Source organism: Camelus ferus, chromosome 2 (genome assembly GCF_009834535.1).
Source record: "Camelus ferus isolate YT-003-E chromosome 2, BCGSAC_Cfer_1.0, whole genome shotgun sequence".
Classification (NCBI taxonomy): domain Eukaryota; kingdom Metazoa; phylum Chordata; class Mammalia; order Artiodactyla; family Camelidae; genus Camelus; species Camelus ferus.
The window spans coordinates 29,656,867-29,677,885 of NC_045697.1; the positions used below are offsets into that span (position 1 = coordinate 29,656,867).

Sequence of the window (21,019 nt, forward strand, 5' to 3'; positions counted from 1 at the left end):
AACTATCAGGACTGGTAAACAAGTCCAACAAGGTAGAAGAAAACAAGAGCAATATACCAAAAAAAAAAAAAAAGTTGTATCTCGGGGGTGGGGGGTGGGAAAGGTACAGCTCAGTGGCAGAGTGCATGCCTCGCAAGCACAAGGTCCTGGGTTCAATCCCCAGTACCTCCATTTAATAAATAAATAAACACAACCTAATTACCCCCCTCAAAAAACAAACAAACAAACAAAAAGTTGCACCTCTGTACACTGGCAATGACTACTCTGAAAGTGAAATTGTAAAAATGATTCCATTTATAAAAGTATCAAGAAGGAAAAAAATACACAAGAATAAATTTAACCAATTAGTGTAAGCTCTGTTCTCTGAGGACAACAAAACACTGTTGGAAGAAATTAAAGACCTAAATCAATGGAAACACATCCCATGTTCATGGATCAGAATTCTTAATGTTGGCAAGACAGCAATATTTCTCAAACTGATCTGGAGATTCAACACAATCCCTGTCAGAAGGCTGGTTCAAAAGGCCCATACCATGTACAACACAAAGACTGAATCCTGGTGTAGACTAGAGGCTTTAGTTAGTAGTAATATATCAATATTGGCTAATCAGCTGTAACAAATATACCCCACGAATGCAAGACGTTCATAACAGGAAACCTGAGGGTGAGGGGGCTATGGAAACTCTACTTTCTGCTCAGTTTTCCTGTAACCTAAAACTGCTTCCCCAAAATAAAGACTATGAATTCTTCCAAAGTCAAACAATGTCAATTATTAAAAAAATTTATAATAATAATCCTAAAGCCTAACATTAAGAAGAAGAAACAAATCTTTAAAGCTCATGACGCACTCAGAATTCTGCTCACACCAGAAAGCCAGCTGACGTTCTGGTGAGAAGAGCAGCTGTTCCCCTGTGGTGTTAAAATAAACTCTGGACAACTTTTTGATAACCTCTCATTTGGCTGCTCCTGAAACAATTGTGTTTACAGTAAATACCAAGATCTACTACTGGTGAAGCTCTGAAATTATCTTCCTTATCTGCAATTAACTATAGGCTCTGGAAAGCCTCCCTTTCTTTCACTCAAAAAGCAAGTAACTGAATTAAATAGACTTCTAAAAACGTTCCTGAAGATTAAATCCTGTTTCTCCCGTCAAATAGCAGCGCTCTCTGCTCATCTCTCCCCCACCAGCAGAACTCAACATCTCTTCTACTCCCGCAGAACCTGGCGCTTACCTCTAGAGATGTATTTTTCACACTGCAGATCAGCTGGCCCAGTACTGATCGGGCCTATCCCCTACACCGTGAGCCCCTGAGGACTGGGACTGTACCACAGTCATAGCATGCTAAGACCTCACACCTGAAAGGCATTACCAATCGGGGTGTTTCTGGATGTAAGTGATGGACATCTAATTCAAACCAAGTGGCTCACCTGCCAGGAAAGTGAGACTAGTTACTGGCTCTAAGGGCTGCTGAATCTGGGGCTGTAAGTTTTGGGTGAAGGGCAGGTATATGTGTCCATGTGTCCCCCTCACCCCCATCTCTTTGCTTCCATCTATCTCCCTGCTCTGATTTTCTCTCTGTGTTGACTTCGTTCTCAGAAAGGCTCTCCCTACATGGTACAAAGAGGGTCACAGCATCTCCAGCTTAACAGACTCACAGAAAGGAAAAACCTCTTTGCAACCGATTCAGTGAAAATACCTCAGTAACGGAGCCCTGGGATCCTGACTAGCCAGGCTGATGTCACATGCCCAAGACAGAGGCAGCGCAGTCACCTCCTCTAACGACACAGGCTGAGAACAAAGCAAGGGTGACAGGTGCCCAGGGGAAGTCTGGGAGATTTACTGAAAGCAGGAGGAAAAGGATGCTGGGTGGGCAAAGCCAACAGACATTCACTGCTTTCCAGGCTTTCAAGACCGCCGGCTCACTCCTTTCTAGTATTTATTCACTGCTTATGATGTCATTCTGAGTTACCAATATCCAGTAGAAAGTGTTTGCAGTGCCCATCCCAGTATGATATTCTTTCTCTTTCATGTGTGGTTAATACAGTTTCCTTCTCCTGGTCCACAGTGAGGCTATTTTGCATTTAGTTATATTCCTATTATTTTTAGGACATTTCTTCTCATTTGTCCTGTATGAGTATCTTAATGGCAAGTGCACATATTGCTGAAAATGAATGTATGGCTAGCTTTTGTTGGGGGTAGATAAGAGTAAATAGAAACTTGCCAAGCACACCAAAGGAGCACAGACAGAAGCATCCCCAACCCCTGCAAAAAAAAAAAAAAGACAACAAAAAAGGCAGGGCTCCAAAATCCACCCTTCACAGTGTGAAACAGAAATGAGGGCAAGTCTCTGAAAAGTACCAGTACAGGTCCAAGCTTTCTCAAGGACATGGCTTTGTCTCCAAAATCAAGCCAAGATCATGGAGGCTGCTATGGGTGACCTCTGGCTGTGGCTTCTTATACATTTGTTAAGCTTAAGACCTTCCTCTCTTTTCTCAGAGAGAATGGGACAGAGGAGAGGGAGAAGGAAGAGAAAGAAAAGAAGACAACCATACACTGTACACACAAGCTCACCTGGATCCATTTGCCACCTGTACGACACTAGGAATCTCCCATGTAACCGGGAATGATTATTTGAGGTTGTCTCAAAATCGCTTTATGGAATGAACCAAACAACTTTCCCCATCTGACCCAATCCATTTTATCCAGCCTCTCTTATCTTACACCAACCTGATTTTGCTTAAGTCACTGTCTGTCTCAGGCTTTCACAGGAGCTTTCTTTTATGGATTTTCCATCCAGCAAACATTTCTGTTCCACGGCTGGGCAGGTCCAACCACAGCATGCTTGGCCCCGGACGGCAACAGCTCACTCAGTGCAGCTCCAACCTGGAGGGGAAAGGCCGGGAGCCATTAGACGGGTTCACACTCACAAACTCTCTCTCTCTCAAGATTGTATGTTTGGCAGGATAACCCTACTGTCTGCCAAACATTTAACATCATTAGTGAACAGAGACAACGGTTTATAAGGTGTCCCAAAGACAAGCTTGGGCTATTCTGAGGGGAGGGTTGAGGTATTTAACTATTACTGAAAAGGTTTGACCAAACAGTTAGGCTCTGTTTGTGGAAAATTTAAAAGCCAGATGTTTTAATTAACCACAGAAAGCATGAGCTACAACTAAAGTTTCATGAACACCCTGATCTGCCCTGTGGAAAACCACAGGAATGTCCTGGCAAGGCTCAGTCTGAATTCTTGGGACACAGAGGGCTGGAATCATTCCCCTTAGGAACTCAAACAGAAAATTAACTTGCTCAATATGTTTAAAAAAGTAAAATGAAACCCAGATTTAATCTCTATCAAATATAAAAACATTTCAGGACTTCAAAGGCACCACCAAAAGACACATAAGGGAAAGGTCATAAAAAAATTCCAGTGTGGTTCAGGATTTAGAATGTATTTTCAATGCAAAGTGAGTGGTGTAACAGAAAAATTTATAGGTTGAATAATCTAAAGGGGAAGCTAATCATCTTTCATTTCCTAATAGAGAAGAATGATATACGAAACCAATATTCAAGCAAGTCATAAATGTTATCAAATGTATAATATATCCGGGCAAAAGGAATCACTTAACTAACCTACTTCATGCCAAACCTGTGGCCTAGCCCACACTAGCTACTATGCTTTAGTAAGAGTCAAAGCATCCAGAAAAACAGTGCTAAAATAACATAGGCTCACTGATATTGCAGCCAGCAATTCGGAAACAGAAAACTCAAATGAGGGAATCTTATAAAAGCAATTAGTGAACAATTAAGAACTAATGGGTGAAGAAGAAGTCTTTGTTAATTATAGTAAGAGTTATGACAACATCGATATATACCAAATATTGAAAGCCTACTCAAGAAGGAATGAGATCTACGTTATGTTCTGATACTGGGTCCACAATTCTATTTCTGTACGTCAAAGCAGACCCTGTCACAAGTGTGCCAAGCGTATTACATTAAACGCCACCTTCATTTAGAAACTCTGTCCCAAAAATCATTTCAAAAGGAACATAGCAGGGAAAAAGCAAGATATCAAATTACACATGTGTGGTATAATCCCAGTTTTGTTCTACAAACTGAGTGCATATAATCTAAAGACACCAAGTATGAACAAAAATAGCTATTTCTGGGTTATGGAATTAGAAATTTATGTATTAATGTCTTAGTGTTTTCCAAGTTTTCTAAAATTAATATGTATTGTTTGCAGAGTTAGAATATTTTTAAGCAAGGTTTTTATTATTAAACAGTATGGGAATACAAATCAGAATTGGCATATCTATATTAGCCTGATCAGCGGGTTTCCTCTTATCTGAATAAGAGAATAAGAGGTAAAATTTTAAAATCTTCATTTATCTGTATTCCGTAATCCTTAACTTAGAAGTTCAAAACCCAAGTGTCCAATAACACTTCCAGGGCTGAACAACAAGTGATTTCCTAAAAACAAAAAATCTTTACTTATTATTTTGAAAACTTGCCACAAAGAGACAAGAAAATCACTGTCATTCCCCTCCCTTAACTAACGCATCCAAACTTCTCTTACCACTGGCCATGCCATACAGCTGTCACTTAATTTAAAAGAGCACCTCCTGGTGTCACTTACATTTTTACAGGAGCACAGCCCTCAGTGAACACTGTCACACTCCATTTCTGATACTCTTGGCATCTCAGAAAACACAAAACACAATGGTGGAATATTAACGCTGGGGTACTTGGCAATCCATCACTCTAAGAAGCCCAACCTCCTCAGTTTATAAATGAGGACACTGTCACCAGAGAAATGAAATGTCTCTCTCCCAAAGCCACACAGCTGGTGAGGCAGGGATGAGAGTCCAGAGAGCCTGGCTCCACTGTGACCAAGTGCTCTTTCCACCACTACAACAGCTCAGCATGCACTCCCCGAAATACAAGTTTGTATGAACCACAAGCACATGTTAAATTCTTATCAGCAAAACCAGTAGAACAAGACAGAAGTGTATTCCATCGAAAATGAAATGCATGCAGGAGAAAAAGCGGAGACTCAAAGGCTGGCGAAAATAGACGTGGCTCTGCCCAGAACACGTTCTGTCAGAGAAACAATGGTGGCAGTGTGCTCAGGCAGCAGGTGTCCTGAACAGAAACTGCCTGTCACACCGAAAGCTTTCTGGTCCTAGCACTTGCCCTGTTGATAACAGCACAGACCCACTGCTCAAAGCAGGACAAGAGGTTTTCAACAAGAGAAAGCTAGACCTCCACCTGTGAGCCACCTGCAAGAGACAAGAGGGATGTGTTCTCACCCCAGTGCTGGAGCATGTGATCCGTGGCATCACATCTGGGCCTCTTCCTCTCAATACGACTGAAGTATTAGGGAAGAGACATTAGTGATTTCAAAAATTTAGAAAACAGAGCAGGGATCATTTTGTAATATGCAATAATAGCACCTGGAACAAACATAGGTCAATTATACTTCAATACAACACTGTTTAAAACAAAACAAAAAAAAAGCATCACTAAGAACTAAAATAAAATAATCCTACTGCTTCATATCTTATGCCTGATGCAACCCTAGGGGTGAGCAGCATTTTGCTCTTTTCCTCTAAATGATGCATGGGAAACCCTGCTCACCTCCACTTCTTTCTCAGCATCTACCTACAGCGCGCACACCACACCAGTCAGAAGCCTGAGAGTCCCAGAGAACGACAGCAGCCTTAAGAGCAAGGGAGTGAAGAGGACAGATGGCAGCCACAAACTCAGACACGCTCCCGGAAAAGCCTTCACTGAGCTCCCTTCTCACCTGCCTTTGCCTCTCGAGCAGGAAGCAGGACCACAAAGGCACGAAGTGTGAAGCTGCAACAAGGGATGATGTGACCTCGCTTTAGGATTGCCAGGACAAACACAATGGCTCTGTCCCGCCTCGACTCAGGAGTCAGGCACCCAATGAAAGGAGAAAACGTGTTTTTTCCACCCCAAACCATTCCTAAAATCCCCACCATCTACTTCCATGGCTGGACCCTGGAGGAAAGACAATACTGAAAGTTTATTCATTCCTTTCTGTGCCTCAAATCTAATGCTAGAGGTTAACGTCCACAGAGGGCAAAAGGAATCAGATTCTTGTCACTAGCTCACAATGAAATCAGAGCTGGCTGGTGAGTATTATTCAAGTAACTCTTTAAAGGCATTTGTAAGGTAATGACAGTGAGTTTAAACTGAGCAATCTGGTAGAATGAACTCTGACCTGCTAATCAAATTGGGCACAATCTTGCTACAGTCACCAAATTATCTTTCTCAACAGAGACTAAACAGAAATTAGAATTAGATCAGATTCATTGATTTTTGAAGTCCTTTCTTACTTGGAACCTTGGCTGTGTGTTGTTTGGTTTTTAGTGTCAGTGAATGCCTTCGGTACAATGTGCCCTCAGATACTGCCACCATCTGAGAATCTTAAAGGTGTGGCCAGCATTTTTTTCCCCCTATTTTAAAGTCACAGGTAAAGTTTCCCTTTCTTGAGCCTGACTCCAGAAATATCAGCCAAACCAAATCAATACTTCTGAAATTCCTCTCTCAAAATGATCAGGAGGACCAGACAAGAATACATCAGAGAACATTCCTCTCGTGGTGTTGGAAATTTGATTTTGAAAACTTAATTTCAGAGTATTGATAAATTCACATCTTAAAATGTTTGGGAGAGGAGAGTATAAATTGTTTGAAATAATGAGGATTTTTTTTTTAATTACTCATCACCCGCAACTAAAAAGAATCTATTATGAACAACCTAAACAAGCACCCAACATAGGCTGTGGAAACATGATGACTATTTGGAAAAGATTTCGATTGTAACGTCCCCTGTCATGTTCTCAAGTAAAGAGGGTTTCAACAGCTGCAGGGGAAGAAAGGGAATTTATGCTTACTAATGTTTTAAGGCTGTTCTGGAAAGAACAAGAGACAAAGAAATCAGTGGATTCAGAGGTTGTGGTCCGGGCTCTGTTATTTACCACCCGAGGCTTTCTGGGGTAACTAATTTATGCTCATTAACCTTTGTTCCATCATTTGTAACATGGGGGTGATAGTATAAGCCAACATCATGAGACTGTCAACCAATGAAACCAAATATATGGCAGTATACCATCATATGAAAGGCACTCTTAGGTATGAGGGATTACAATCTCTGTGTGTTCTGGCATGGAGAAGACGGCCCCCACCCACATCTTTCCCCCCACCCCAAGGAAAAAGAACGTATGTTGGAATCCATCCAAACACAACATCAGTTAACAAGGGGAATATCGGTTATTTTAGAAGCATTTCCTGCAGACATTTTTTTTAAGGATAAAAAAAAGTTGAATTATTTATTTTAGAAACTAAACTGAAGTTCAATTTTAACATGCCAAATGTCTGCCTTCACAAAGCTTTTAAAAATCTATTTTAAAAGGGGTGGGGGTTGGGGCCTGAGAACTAGGTTATCCAGAATACAGTCAACCAAACTGTCTAAAAATTCAGTATGGGATGGAAGGGAAGGGGATGAGGAAAAGGGGGAAAAGAGAAAGGAAGAAAGGTGCAGGAGTGATCTCCAGGAGTAAAAACCTGAAAGCTCGCATACTCCACACTATCAAGAGCTCATGTTCAAAATACACCACAGCAAGGAAGAAAGGAAACGCCCAGGTGAAAAACGGACCAAAATGCTACTCAGCCCAAGAGCGAGGGTTCCTAAACCTGGCATTCCTTCAAAAATACAAACTCCAAAGCCCAGGTGCTCCGATGCACTAGGGCTGGGGTAGTGTCCACTAATCTGTATTTTCTTAAATGGCCCCACGATCCTGATGCACATCGTTCCCATGGCTGGGAACCACCGATTCACTGTATTTCCTTATTGAAAAGAAGTATTGGAATGTTTTTATTATAATAATGAGTAACTGTTTTGCTAAGTGCTCTCCACTAATCCTCACATCCATCCTAAAGTAGGAACTATTATTACATCTATTTTTGAATAGGGAAACTTGCGGCATGAAGAGGTCAAATAACTTGACTGGTGTCACACAGCTTTTAAGTCAGGAACTTGGGATTTTTGCCCAAGTCTTATCTGCCCTGTATTTTCTTAGCACTCTGATCGGGTGAACTTCAGCAAGTCTGTTTCCTACTCTCTAGTCTGAGGATGTCATATGACTAATCATCTTAATAATATACCACAGGCATTAATATAGAGCTTAAATCCCAAAATTCAGTAATAAATTGTGTGATTTGAGATAATGTCATGAAAATCGTATATAAAGTGTGGTCTATTCAGAGTATTCGGGAGGTATCTGGTCAAGTCAGCAGTAATTTTAATCACCTTCCATTCCAACTTAAGATCAGTAAAGTACAATTCTGATCTCAGTGAACATAGACTCCTTCACCAACACAAGACATTTACCTGGAAAAAAGCTGGACACGGTGAAGCCAGGCTCAATAGGAATTACTGCCAAGGGCTTCACACCTTCTCACAATGTTATGCTTCTGTTAGTGTCATTCCATCTTCCTAGACTGCCCAACCCTACTACTCTGATGTGCCAATTATTCACCCTTTGAGGCCCAGCCCAAATTTATCTTCCTCAGGTAGCCTCCTGTGATGTCCTGGCAGAAATGATCACTGACGCCTTTGTGATTTTCAATGCTTCTCCTATCACATAGGGCAGGCTGAGGCTTACTCAAAATATGTGTGCCTTATCTTGACAGAGTCCTTGCAACATCTCACCTCCTCACCCTTTGTTCTCTGGTCGCCTGAGTTCTTTCTGGTTCTTCCCCACCTCTCGGAAAGTTCTTTCCCCAGCTCTTCTTCGGCTCCTTTCTACATGACCACTAGGATAACACCGGTGTTCACAAAGGTTTTATCCCGTCTCTCCTCACACTTCATACAAACTTTCTGGGTGACTTCAACCATGTGCTAAGCCCAGCTACCAGGATAGTCTGATGACTCCCATCTCCCCACCCAGTACATCACCCATTCATTCACCAAACATTTACTGAGATACACCATATGTTAAGTATGCACAATGCCTTCTCTTCAGGCCAGACCTCTCTGACTGTTCTGTGTCCAAGGTATTGGATTACAACTTCTCGTTCATTGATGTTCTAACCCCATAGTGCATCCATTCTAAGAGGCACACTTCACATTTTCACACAGGATGTATCTTATAAAAAAAATAGTATGTGTATAAGATTTTAAGAAAAACATTGTCAAAAATTTTGATACTATAATGGTGGCTCTTACAAAAACAATGGCATCTTACAGTCCATGAACTGTAAAGAGCTTCTTTCACAGGTCCTAATGGAATGTAGGCTCTTCTAACACTGCCAGTCACCCAAGGCTTAGTCTCCAACCACATCTGTGGTATCAACTATTGCCCTCGGGCAACCTGTCTTCTGTGTCTGTTTACACAGAAAGCTCCCAGCTTTGGTTTAACCTCACCAAGTGATGGTTGGTTGAGACTTTGGAGATGTCTTAGTCCCTATGATCCCAGAAGTGCATAAAAAAAAATGTTTTATCCAGATTCCAATGCTTTAGTAGGGAAGTGTGTCTGAGTATCCAGTCCACTGCACTGCAAGAGACCTAAACCTCAAACTAATTGTCTTCTCTCAAAACCGACTTTTCTCCCTTTGTTTTTCTGGATGTCATCATGCACTCTCACCCAAATCTGAAACCCAGTAGAGCAAGGACCAATGACCCTTCCCCCTTTCCTCCACTACCCCAGTACAACGAGGCACAAGGCCCAACTTCTTGCTTGATCAAAAGTGGGTTTGCTTTTATGTTTCTAATCATCATGGCACCTAACAGGATAATTTCAATTCAATTCAATTCAAGGACAAGGAAGAAAAGTAAATGAAGCTAAATTAAAACCAAAACCATGCATCCCTGTTATGCATATAAAAGTGCTTTATATGAAGGAAGGTTTGAATACGGGAAAGTGGAAGAACTAGTTTCACACAGACCTCAAAAGAACCAGGACGCTGGCTTCAAAAGAACCACCATCACATCTCCAAGGAGAGGTTTTGGTCCAAAAAAAATTATTTGCTGTGATAAATTAATGGTAATTTGGATGTTATTGGTTTTGCTTGAGTTTACTCTATAAATTTGTCATTGTTTTACAGTTATATAAGAGCTGGAAGCATAAGGAGTTTATGCCTAGTTTTATGTTCAGGCATATTTAAGCTAGTCCATAATAAAAATATTTATGTCAGTACTGGGAATTTGTGAGGATTTTTTTCCTTTAAATAAAGAGGTCCATAAATTACTGAGATTCAAGGAACACTGGTCTTTCTATACTTCGCCAACTTTGATACATTTATCATTGTCTCCATAAATGAACAGAGAGAAATGGACACAACAGCACCAGCGAGAAATCATTTACTCAACTCCAGTTTCTCCCCGAGTTCTCCAGCCGTTTGAATCAGCTCAATACCGATTAATCCTTTAAGGCAGCATGCTTTCTTTCCTCCAACAGTGGCATTTTCCAACAGATAAGAAACGTGTTTCTAATATGCAGACACACTGCTCTGCTCAGGTCCTACCATCACCCACTTCCACTAGAATTTGTAAACTGGCACAAATGTACTTGGCAACAGTAAAGCAAACGAAATATGTTAAGCAAAGACTAGGCCTTACCTTAAGGAAGTCCCTTTCCTGGTTGGGTTTCAACAACCGGGAATTTGGGTGAGCACAGCATTGTTGTTCTGAAAGAGTATGAGAAATTCCCAATCATGTCTTGTTAACTTATTCTTTAAGGATTGATGGACTGTGGTTCCTTCAACCTTCAGATATTTCATTTTTAAAGTCCTCCTACTGAGAAAAAACTTTCTCCTTCTAAACTACTGACCCATGTGTCAACATCTTGTCTTTCTTTTCCCAGAGTCTAACTTAATCAGAGCCAGAAGAGAGGTCACAGCATATCCATGAAACCTGTTACTGGACAGAGGAGCACACTGGGGCCCAGGATGTTGAAAAGGCTTACTGAGGGTCACATGGCTGCTGGGCAGAAACCAGTTCTACCCAGTCCTGTCACTCAATCCAAGTCTATGAGTTATCTGATTCATTTTAAATCGTAAATATTTGAACTAGGACCTGAAATCGATGCCTTTGGTCATCATTAAACTTTTTTTGTAAGTCAACTAATTTGATATTTTGTTCGTTATAATTTGAGGACATCCACAGTGTATGAAACAGCTCGTGTTTCAATAAAAATCTAACGAAGTTTCTCAAATTCTGAACTCTAATTCCAGGATCTTTATTTGGAAGTATTTTTTTGTTCCTGTTTTCATTTTTGTTTCTTAATCAGAATACATTAACTCCAGGTGGGAGAGAATGAGATTACCTTTTTATTCAAAGAGAAAAATAGAACATTCTACTGATAGTTTAAAAATAACACAGTAACCACGTGTAACTCGAATTCAGTAACTCTCAGATTCAGATCTGGGGCAGGGGACACAAACACGCATTCTTAACAAGAAGTATTATAACACTGATGGTCTGAATGGGAGACACTGATCTATTCAAATTTTTTTTTAGTGAAACTAATCTTGGTACTATTTCTACCTAGTTAAGAAAGTAAGATGGAGAAAGGAAGAAAGTAAGATGGAGAAGGGAAGAAAGTAAGAGAGAATCCAAATGACACACTACACAGACAGACAGACAGACAGACAGACATGGTGTTACCCTTCAGGCATGTGGAAAAGTAGCTTTCATGAAATAACATTCCTAAACTCTGGCCTAGTAAACTATGTTGAAAGTGGTTGCTAAGAATTCTAAAAACCAGCTCAAAGCAGAAATGGCGCTATTACCCAAAGAACAGGTGAAATCACAGACTAGTACAGGGTTTGGCATATTTCAGGCCCTCGAGAAATATTTGTTTAATTAAGAACCAACTCAAGTTCGAGCTGGAAATCTATTTAACCACAGAAGTGAAATAATAATTAATATGATCACATCTTATTTTGCCCCTATGTTTGTTTCCTCAGGGCATCTGTAATGGCTGAATTGGAAATGGAACCATAAGTACTATAATAACATTTGTTGGAAAGCTCATCCTATATTTTCATAGCTCCTATATTGATGGATATGGCTTTATTAACTCTTCTCAGGCTTTTTCAAAGAAATATGAACTCTTAAAATTACATACATTATCCACCTTAAACCGAGTAACACTGGCAAGCAAAACCCGCTAGAGAGGATGAGTGGGGAGAAAAGAAAAGGGGAGGAAATGGAGATACAATTAATTGGGGAAAAAAATCCAAAAGTAAAGAAGTCAGGAATTAAATGGAACTAAAAACAAAAACCGCTACTTCATAGTCCAGATATTGTAACATATCATTTTTAACAAAAGAGGTTAAATATCTCCAACAGACATTGTGGGGGACACTATCAGAGCTCCTGAGGGCACAGGGAAAAGAAATCTCCCTGTGCTCGCTAACCCATCACCAGTTCAGCTACATCCATCCAGCCATCCATTTCTTTTTACTTTTCTCATTTCAGGATATTAGCAGTGTTTATTTTATTCCTTTTATCCAAAAGAAAAACCTGCTGCTACATTAGGAAAGAAAACTTTTCTGTGAAAATAAATGTCTGCTGTGAAGCTAGCTGAGTGCACAGTTTTAGGAAAGTATTAAGAAACTTCAAAGGATCTGGGGTTGAGAGAAATGGGTTCCAATCCTGATTGCATCACTTATTATCTTGATAAGTGACCTTGAGACTGACTCATCATTTAACTTTGAGTCCACTTCCTCCTCTGTAAAATAGGGGCCATGACGCCTACCTTCTGGAAGGATGTGGGGACTAGGGACTGTGTGCTCAAGAACCGCAGCACAGTGCCCAGCACTCAGCGAGTGGCTGTTTTCATTGTTCTTTCACACCTGAGGCATTTGCCTGAGGGCTCCACAATGTTCTGTTTGGGCAAGCTGGTCTAAAGCGAGTATTTCCCAGACCATGAAGCGGTCTGTTCCGTGCTGCAAGAGCTCCCGCAAGAAAGCCCCCCTCAAATGACCACCAAACTAGCACCAGGCTTGTTAAAGCTGCGAGCCCAACAGCCCTTGGGAACTGTGTTCTGCTCCCACCCCCCACCCCAGAGTACACACGAAATGAAAGCCGCTCCCCCCAGGCCTTCTCAAAGGACCAGGCACCCTTGAAGCGCTAAGTCTAGCATTTTAGCTATAGTGAAAGCAGCCAAAGAAATGACCCCCAAATTGCCACCCCTGGAGCAAGCTAACCCTTGCATAATGAGTAGGGGTGTGGACGGAGCAAATGCAAGAGGCGGGCTTGTAAATCTGCTCCACTGCCCTCATCCCCACCTGCCAGGACACACAACTGCTCCAAGTAGGAGTCCTCTTGATATCTGGACCCAGCCAGGATGTGCCAAGAAGTAACACAGTAGAGAAAGAAGCTGCTAGTTCTTAGCAAATTCATGGCCCACAGGTAAGCGCTACATACTCCGAGCCCATTTCCAAGGTTATTCTAACTGTGATTATGAGAAGAGGGTCACACAAGGGACAAGGGCACTGACTCCAAAACCAGATCACCTGGGCTCAACACCTGGCCTCATCCCATACTAGCTGTGTGACCTTGGACATGTCATGTTGAAGGGACATAATGACAGCACGTAACTCACAGGGCTATTGAGAGAACTGAATGGACTGATACATGTAAAAGCACTGTTGGTTAGCGGTTATTACCACGAAGCAGTCACTCAATTCTCATTAACAGATTAGAGGACTGCTGAATCCCTAAGAGGCGAGGCCCAAACTAAAGTTCTTTAAATTGAATTGTGTTTTAGACACACGAGAAAGTCACTCTGGTTTTTCTAAAGCGGTGGCTCTAAGCCAGGGTGGCATCAGGAGCACCTAGGAAGCTTTTCCAAAAGGTACATGTCTGGGCAGTAGGTCTGGCTTAGAGCCCAGAAAGTGTATTTTGACAAAGCGATGTCGCTCTCACGCCCACCTGGAGGCAAGACACATTGACTGAAAGCAAGTCCCAACTCCACCAGACCAGCCTTTCTTGGCAGGGTGGGCATGGTTCAGGGTGTTTCAAGGGTACCGATGCCCACAAAAATGCCTCTGCAATCTGTGTGCTGCTGCCTGAAATTCCTTTAGCAGAAGCTTCCCACTGCACAAATCAAAACATATTTTAAACTAAAAAAGGAATGAACCTGAGTTGAGCATCTACAGCAGGTCAGGCCCTTTGTATAAATGTCCTGCTCCTCAAGATCATCTCACGGCACAGCTCCTACACAAGGGAGGAAACTGAGGGGCAGAGAGGTTCTGGGGCAGAGCCAAGAAGGTTATGCAGTAGAGCGGGGATGACTGCCCACTGCACCACACTGTCTCCTGGCCTACCACCTGCACTCAGGAGCCCCAGACATGGTTCTAAATCAAGGACAATGAAATTGGACTGAGGGAGGAGCTCCAGACACACATGCCACCCCACCCTCAGGTCTTCTCAGGTGGTACTGAACCAAGAATGAGTGGAGTTTAAAGATGCAGAAAGGATTCCTCCATTCCCCCTCACCTCCTCCTCCAGGAGAGGATGTTAGGGCTAATCTCAAACCCACCAAGCCTTAATGTTATATCTATACAACAGAAATGTATTAGCCTTAAATTTCTCCCTCTCTTTCTCTTTTTTTTCTAGACGAAAGGAAAGAGCAGATAAATTAATGGAAATAAATGGATAAAAGTGGAGAAAATGACTTAATATACCTAAAAAAAAAAACTACTACACTATGAAGCTTAAATAAGATCACAATATCCACAGTAATATTAGCTAATATTTGTTAAATTTAATCAGTACCAAGAACACATCACCTCCCGACAACCCCTAGGGATTTCCATTTTTTCAGATGAGAAAACTGAAGTAAGAAAAGGTAAAAATAACTTGTCCAAAGACCCCCAGTTTGTGAACAGAAATTCAAACCCAGGATAAAATTTGGCCTTCTCAACTCCTAGGTCTAGTGTGTTATTTTCTCTATTAAATCGCTATGTGATCTGCCAAGTCTTATAGAGATATTACTTTCCTTGTCATTTAGAAAATTTCCATGAGCTGTAAAGTGACTCAAAGCTGCAGAGAAAGCAAAGGGATGTGGATAATCTATAAACTGGAATCTCATCCCTGGAATAAATAAGAGAAGCTTGTAAACCTATTTTCAGCCTAATGAACAGAAAATAAATAGAAGCATCCAAAGAACACGAAGGCAATCAAGAAACAACACGAAGGAGGAGAGCCACAGGCCTAAGAGCGAAGACGGAAAAAAAAGAAAAAACAGGATGCTGCTTTGTGGGCGCAGGAGAAACAATGCTGTTTATGAGGAAACATCAGTAGAGGGAGGTGACTCAGGCGACTGGGAGACAAGGACCCCAGGCCCTGAGCAAGCTGGCCATAAGGAACAGATGGGGCCTCCCAGGTGCTGCTGGCCTGGATCGGAGGACGAGGGCTGAGCTCACCAGGCCTTAGAAAGGAAATGATGAAGTCCTGCTGCTTAAGCAGTTAGTCAGAGAGCCGAGTAACACCATGCTTCCTCCATCTCCCCTCCCTGCAAATGCTAGGGCCTTACCAGCCTTCCCTTCCCAACAGAGGCGAAGATCTTTAATACTCGATGGACCCAGAGAGACAGGGAGAACTCTCTCCACACTGTACCCTGGTCATCAATGAGGATGCCAAAGCAGACCTCGGAAGTGGAGCATGGCCACAGAAACAACCAGCCACCAGGTGACCGGATTCCAGATGTGGCTCCAGGGATTAAGACTTCCCAGCTAATGACAGGATGCCTCTTTGCTCTTTGCCTGAAATTCAATCAACTCAAACTGACAACGCATATTACAGGATACTGCCAGTTTCCCTGGGGAAAAGGAGGCGACAAGTTTGGAAGGAGGATCTGGCAAATACACAATGAAGTTAAACCAGGACCTTCACAGACATGGCTCCTTGATTCCAGACTCTTTCTCCCTGAGCGCAGGCCCCAAGTCTCTCTCAAAAGAGCAGCATTCCAGGTGACCAGAGGCAATGAGGACCCACCCAGTGAACTCCTTTACTCAGGAGAGTCTGGGAAGCCCAGAAGCATTGAATGGGTGACTCCAGGTCATACAGGGACTTGGAGAGTGAGCCAGACCAGAAACCTGAGCCTCCCACATGTCAGTTTTGTGTCAATTCTTGAAAAACAAGATTCATGTCTTATCTCTTGTTTTATTTCATACCTTTTATTATGGAAGCTTTCAAACACATAAAAAACTAGAAAGAATGAATGGAGCCCCAAACACCCATTACCCAGCTTCAGAGATCATCAGCTCCCGGGCAATCCTGCCTGCTCTGTGTACTGAATATATTCTCTAATGTTTCAAAGACAGGGATCAAAGGAGGAAGAAAATTAACTCTAAAGTCAAGTCCTAAAGGGCTCTGTATTTATATCTTTCTAGCGATAAAATGTAAGCAAGTGTTTAAGTCACAACTTCAATCTCTGAATTCACAACCGATTTTGAATGTACACACAAATTATAATCAGTACTTTAGGGCTACAAATTGCCAAGACACTGACACAGAGCACAAGAGAAGCCTCCTTTGATTTAGAGATGATCTCAAGACATATAATTTCCCTTTATCTAATTAGAGAACACAATAATTTCTCCTTGTACCAGACAGCATAAACCCAATCAAGTGCTTAATAGATATTTTCTGTGAGGATAAATTCCTTGTAAAAAACAAACCAAAAAAACCTATAATTTATAAGGTTTAATGTAAACACAGAGAGTAAACTCCAGATGTTTTTAGAACCAAGAGAAAGTTCTAACTTAGGGGTTGATTCTTTTCACTTAGGGATATTCCTAACGATCCCTTAAAACATGTGTAATTTTTTTAGAGAACGAGATTAAATCCAGGTGTTTAAGTACACATCAAGGTTAACACAATACTCACCTTCTGGGCGTAATTCTGTATTTTCATTTTTCTTTTTGAGTTTTATTTTACAAAGGATTTTAAGTCGATATATTTTCCCTTCAGTCCCTTTTTCAAAAAAGTTCCCCCATCAGAATAATAAACCATTTCCTTAAACCATTAAATCTCACATACTTCCCTCATGAAAATATCAAGTATTTTGTATTTTACTTGACCATTTGAGATGTCTGCAACACACCCATGTAGGGGAAGACAGTTTGAGATTTAGAATCCAAAGAACCCCAGATGTGCGGGTTCTAGCTGTGTAACACTGGGCAAATTGCTTACCTACTTCCTCACTGTACACTAGGGTCATATTAGTACCTGCCCCTCGGGAATGCTGTCAGAACTATATCCGGTTCTCTGATCCTCCAACACCAAGTGAGTGTCCTACAATTCAGTTTGGATACCAACTACCTGGAGGGAGCATCCGACCCACAGGTATAAGGGTTCAGTCCTACACAACCATCCCACTTCAGACACCAGTCACAGGTACCAGGTCCCCAGGTTACCTGTATTTCTGTCTGACTTAGCTCCACATTCAGGGGTTCCCACAACCCCCACCCTCTTAGGTTCACTAGAACAACAGCTCACAGAACTCAGGAAAGCACTTTATCTACCATTAAGGGTTTATCACAAAGGACACAACTCAGGAACAGCCATACAGAAGAGCTGCACAGGGCAAGGTGTGTGGGGCGGAGGTGCACAGAGCTTCCACATCCTGTCTGGGTGCCACCCTCCTGGCATCACACAGTGTTCACCAACCCAGTTGTTTGGAGGTTTTATGCAGGTTTCATTACCTAAACATGATTGATCAAATCATTGGCCACTGGTAACTGAATTCAGTCTCCAAACTCCCCAACCCCAAGCCCAGGGTAAGGCTGAAAGCTCCAACCACTTAATCCTGACTTGGTGTCTCTGGTGATGAGCCCTAATCCTGAAGCTACTTTAGCAATGCCTTCTCAGCCCCAAGGCAGGAATCATCTCATTAGTACACAAAAGATACTCTTATCACTCAGGGATTCCAATGGTTTTAGAAGCTCTGTGCCAAGAACCTGGGACAAAGACCAAACATTTTTCTGTTACACCACCTACTAAATGTAAATAAAAAGTGACTATAGGTGTTTTTATTAATACAAAACAGGACTGCAGCACTGCAGGTGCCTCCCCAGGACTGCATGGCAGACAAATGGTTTAAGTGAGACTGCTCGCCCCCATCCCCATGTTCCTTTCTTCCTTCCAACAGTCAGTGGTTCAAGAACGGACAAACACCGTAAACAAGGAGCCAAGGGCATTCTCCAGACCGCAGTGAAGGGCTCTGAGTTCACCTAAGCAGTATGAAGCTCAACACTTTTGAATAACAGTTTGGAAAACTCTTTCCCTACTTGTGAACAAGGACACACATCGTTCTGGAAGCTACGGGCAGCCATTTTACCAACCGGAGGAAAAACCACAGTAAAAAAAAAGCAGCTGGCAGAAGAGACCGGTACCAAAGTAGTGTTTCTCAATAGCCTGTAACAGTCTACAGTGAGGTCAGGACGGAAACAAGCATGTTTAGAAACATTTATGGCAACTTGGCAGAAAAATTTTACATCTGTTGAATTTAATTTTAAAAGTACGGACTTAATTTCATTGTTCTAGTAATTCATTTGTATTTGTATCCTATTTTATGAAAGTATTAATCTGCATTGGGTTAGATTTTTTTTTTCCAAGTTCTTTTCCTCAGATAGCCTGGAGAAGCACTGGCCTAAAGATCTAAGCAGTGAAATCACAGCCTTTATCAAACCACAGCTAAGCCGGAGGCTCACCTCTACATTTCAGTTAGGTGACCCAATGGATACTCTCTGTTGCCTAAGCCGGTTTGAGCTGAATTTTCTGCCATTACAATGGAAACTACTCTACACCTGATACTGGAAAATGATTATCAACCCGAAGCAAGGACAAGATGGAGGTAAGACACAGTGAAGATAAAGGTACGGAGAATTCAAATCATTACATAAAACTCTGCATGAAACTAAAGAAGAAAATACCCATTCAAAGATGTATAACTGGATAAAGGCTTCCACAGCCCTGCAATTAAATGGCCACCTGGATGGGTTTCCTTCCTTTAAACAGTGAACCCATGCAAACATTTCATTGTGTCACCCATTTCAGCAACTGCTAATTTTGAGCCAAATGAATTATCTTTAAGCAAATGTCACACACAGTGGGGAGTGATTTCATTTTCCTAAACTGTTGTCAAAGCTTTGCACACTGAAGCTTCCAAAAAGGAGAATTGGAAAAATGACAATTTAGAGGTGGGAAAGAAACACGAGTTATTTCAAAGCAGCAGCCTGTGATACGGTGAAATCCTTCTTCTAAAGTGCCTCCATCTAACATTTTCCAAGTTACAATCATTTCAACCACTGGCTTTCATTGTACTTATGCTAAAATTTAGCTGATTTATTTTTATAGTATTTTACCAGGGTGAAAAGCCGAAAATGAATGGGGGGGTGGAAAAGAAAATATTACTGGAGGTTTAAAAAAATAAAGATAAAACTAGAAATGGAAGGAATTAAAGAAAGAATGAAGAATGAACTTTAAGAAAAATGTTGACTAGTTTTAGTTTAGCTTTAGTTTCACTAATCTCAAACAATCCTAAAACAGAATGAAGTTTCTCTAAGTCAAAAGTCCATGTATAATAGGTGAGGTGAGCAGGTTATGGGGGAAGTACTCACCCCCATAATCGGTTCAAGGCCAGGGAAGTCCCAGATCCCTTAACAAGATGGCATAGTCCCTGGAGTGAGACAGTTAGGGAGGAGAGAGTCACAGCCTCCTCCAAAGCTTCCTTAACTGTGGCTCCAAAGACATTTTCCCCAGGACTCTAAGATTTAGAAACTTTTTATTTTTTTCTACTTTTTTATATTTCTAAAAATTAATAATACAAGAATATTTTAGGTCAGTCAAATGCCAACCTTCTTACAGCCCAGTAATCTGAATTTCTAAATGGCATTTGTAAGCATGCTGGTATCAAGATCACTTAAAATGAGATCATTTAACTCTCTTTAGCATTTCTCAAGCTGTGGTGCCCCTAGACATAGTCTCAGGGGTCAACATTATCCCAACTTTGAGAAACTCGAGCTAGTTAATTCTATCATATCCACTTGGAAGGAAGACTGAATAAATTTTACAGTTAAAAACAAAGAGGAATAATGTGAAGTCCTGAGAAGCACACAAGATCACTTCCATAATATTCTTAACAAAAATGCATAACCTTCATTCAGTCACGAGGAAACAATGAACAAACCCACGCTGAGGGGCACTCTACAAAAGACCTGGTCAGTACTCTTCAGAGTGTGAAGGTTATGAAAGACAAAGAAAGGCTGAAGCACTGTTCCGTATTAAGATGACTAAGGCACTATGACACTGAATGTAACATGTAATCCTGGACTGGATCCTAGACCAGAAAAAGAACATTAATGGGACATTAACAGGCATAATTTAAATAAGGTCCTTACATTACAGTATTAAATCAATGTTTATACCCTGATTTTGATCACTATACAGTGATTGTGTAAGATATTAACATTTAGAAAATCAAGATGAAGAATGTAAAGGAATTCTTTGTACTTTTTGCTATTCTTTTTGAAAACCTTAAATTATTTCAAAGTTAAAAATGTTTAAAAAATATATTAAATAGACAAGGAAGGGTTTGAACTCACAAAAAGAAGTACAAACAGCAAACACAATGTCTATTAACGTCCAGTGGACTACAGGATCTGGTCTCCTCTGGAGACGGCCCTCATGGGGATATGACCAATGCATGACATCAGATTCCCATTTGGCTTCTTGGGTAGGTTTCCCTCCAGAACTCAGGTCTAGACCCACTTCTAGCTCTAGTCTTCACTCTAACATTAACAACTGATATTTTAGTTTACATGAATCTCTTGTGATTTGGGTTGACAAGAACCTGACATCTAGAGTCCAATACTTTATAGGTGTGCTGAGAAAAGAACTGATTTTCCAGGCTATCAAAGCTGAAAACCAGCCTCCAGACTATGGTGATAAAGAGCTATCTGCCCTGTGGGCGGTGC

General features: G+C 41.3%; 1 protein-coding gene across 20 annotated transcripts in view; it reads right to left on the reverse strand.

The window, feature by feature from the left end:
* Window positions 1-21,019, reverse strand: part of APBB2 (amyloid beta precursor protein binding family B member 2) — a 332,928-nt gene that overhangs the window by 271,712 nt on the left and 40,197 nt on the right. For 17 of the 20 annotated variants that reach the window (XM_032496430.1, XM_032496425.1, XM_032496409.1 and 14 more), the window contains one exon: window positions 2,729-2,884. The gene's annotated coding sequence lies outside the window, so the exon portion shown is untranslated. Of the gene's footprint in view, window positions 1-2,728; window positions 2,885-4,637; window positions 4,715-10,646; window positions 10,715-21,019 lie in introns of those variants that run through there. The other 3 variants (XM_032496331.1, XM_032496324.1, XM_014562831.2) reach the window with 2 other exon arrangements.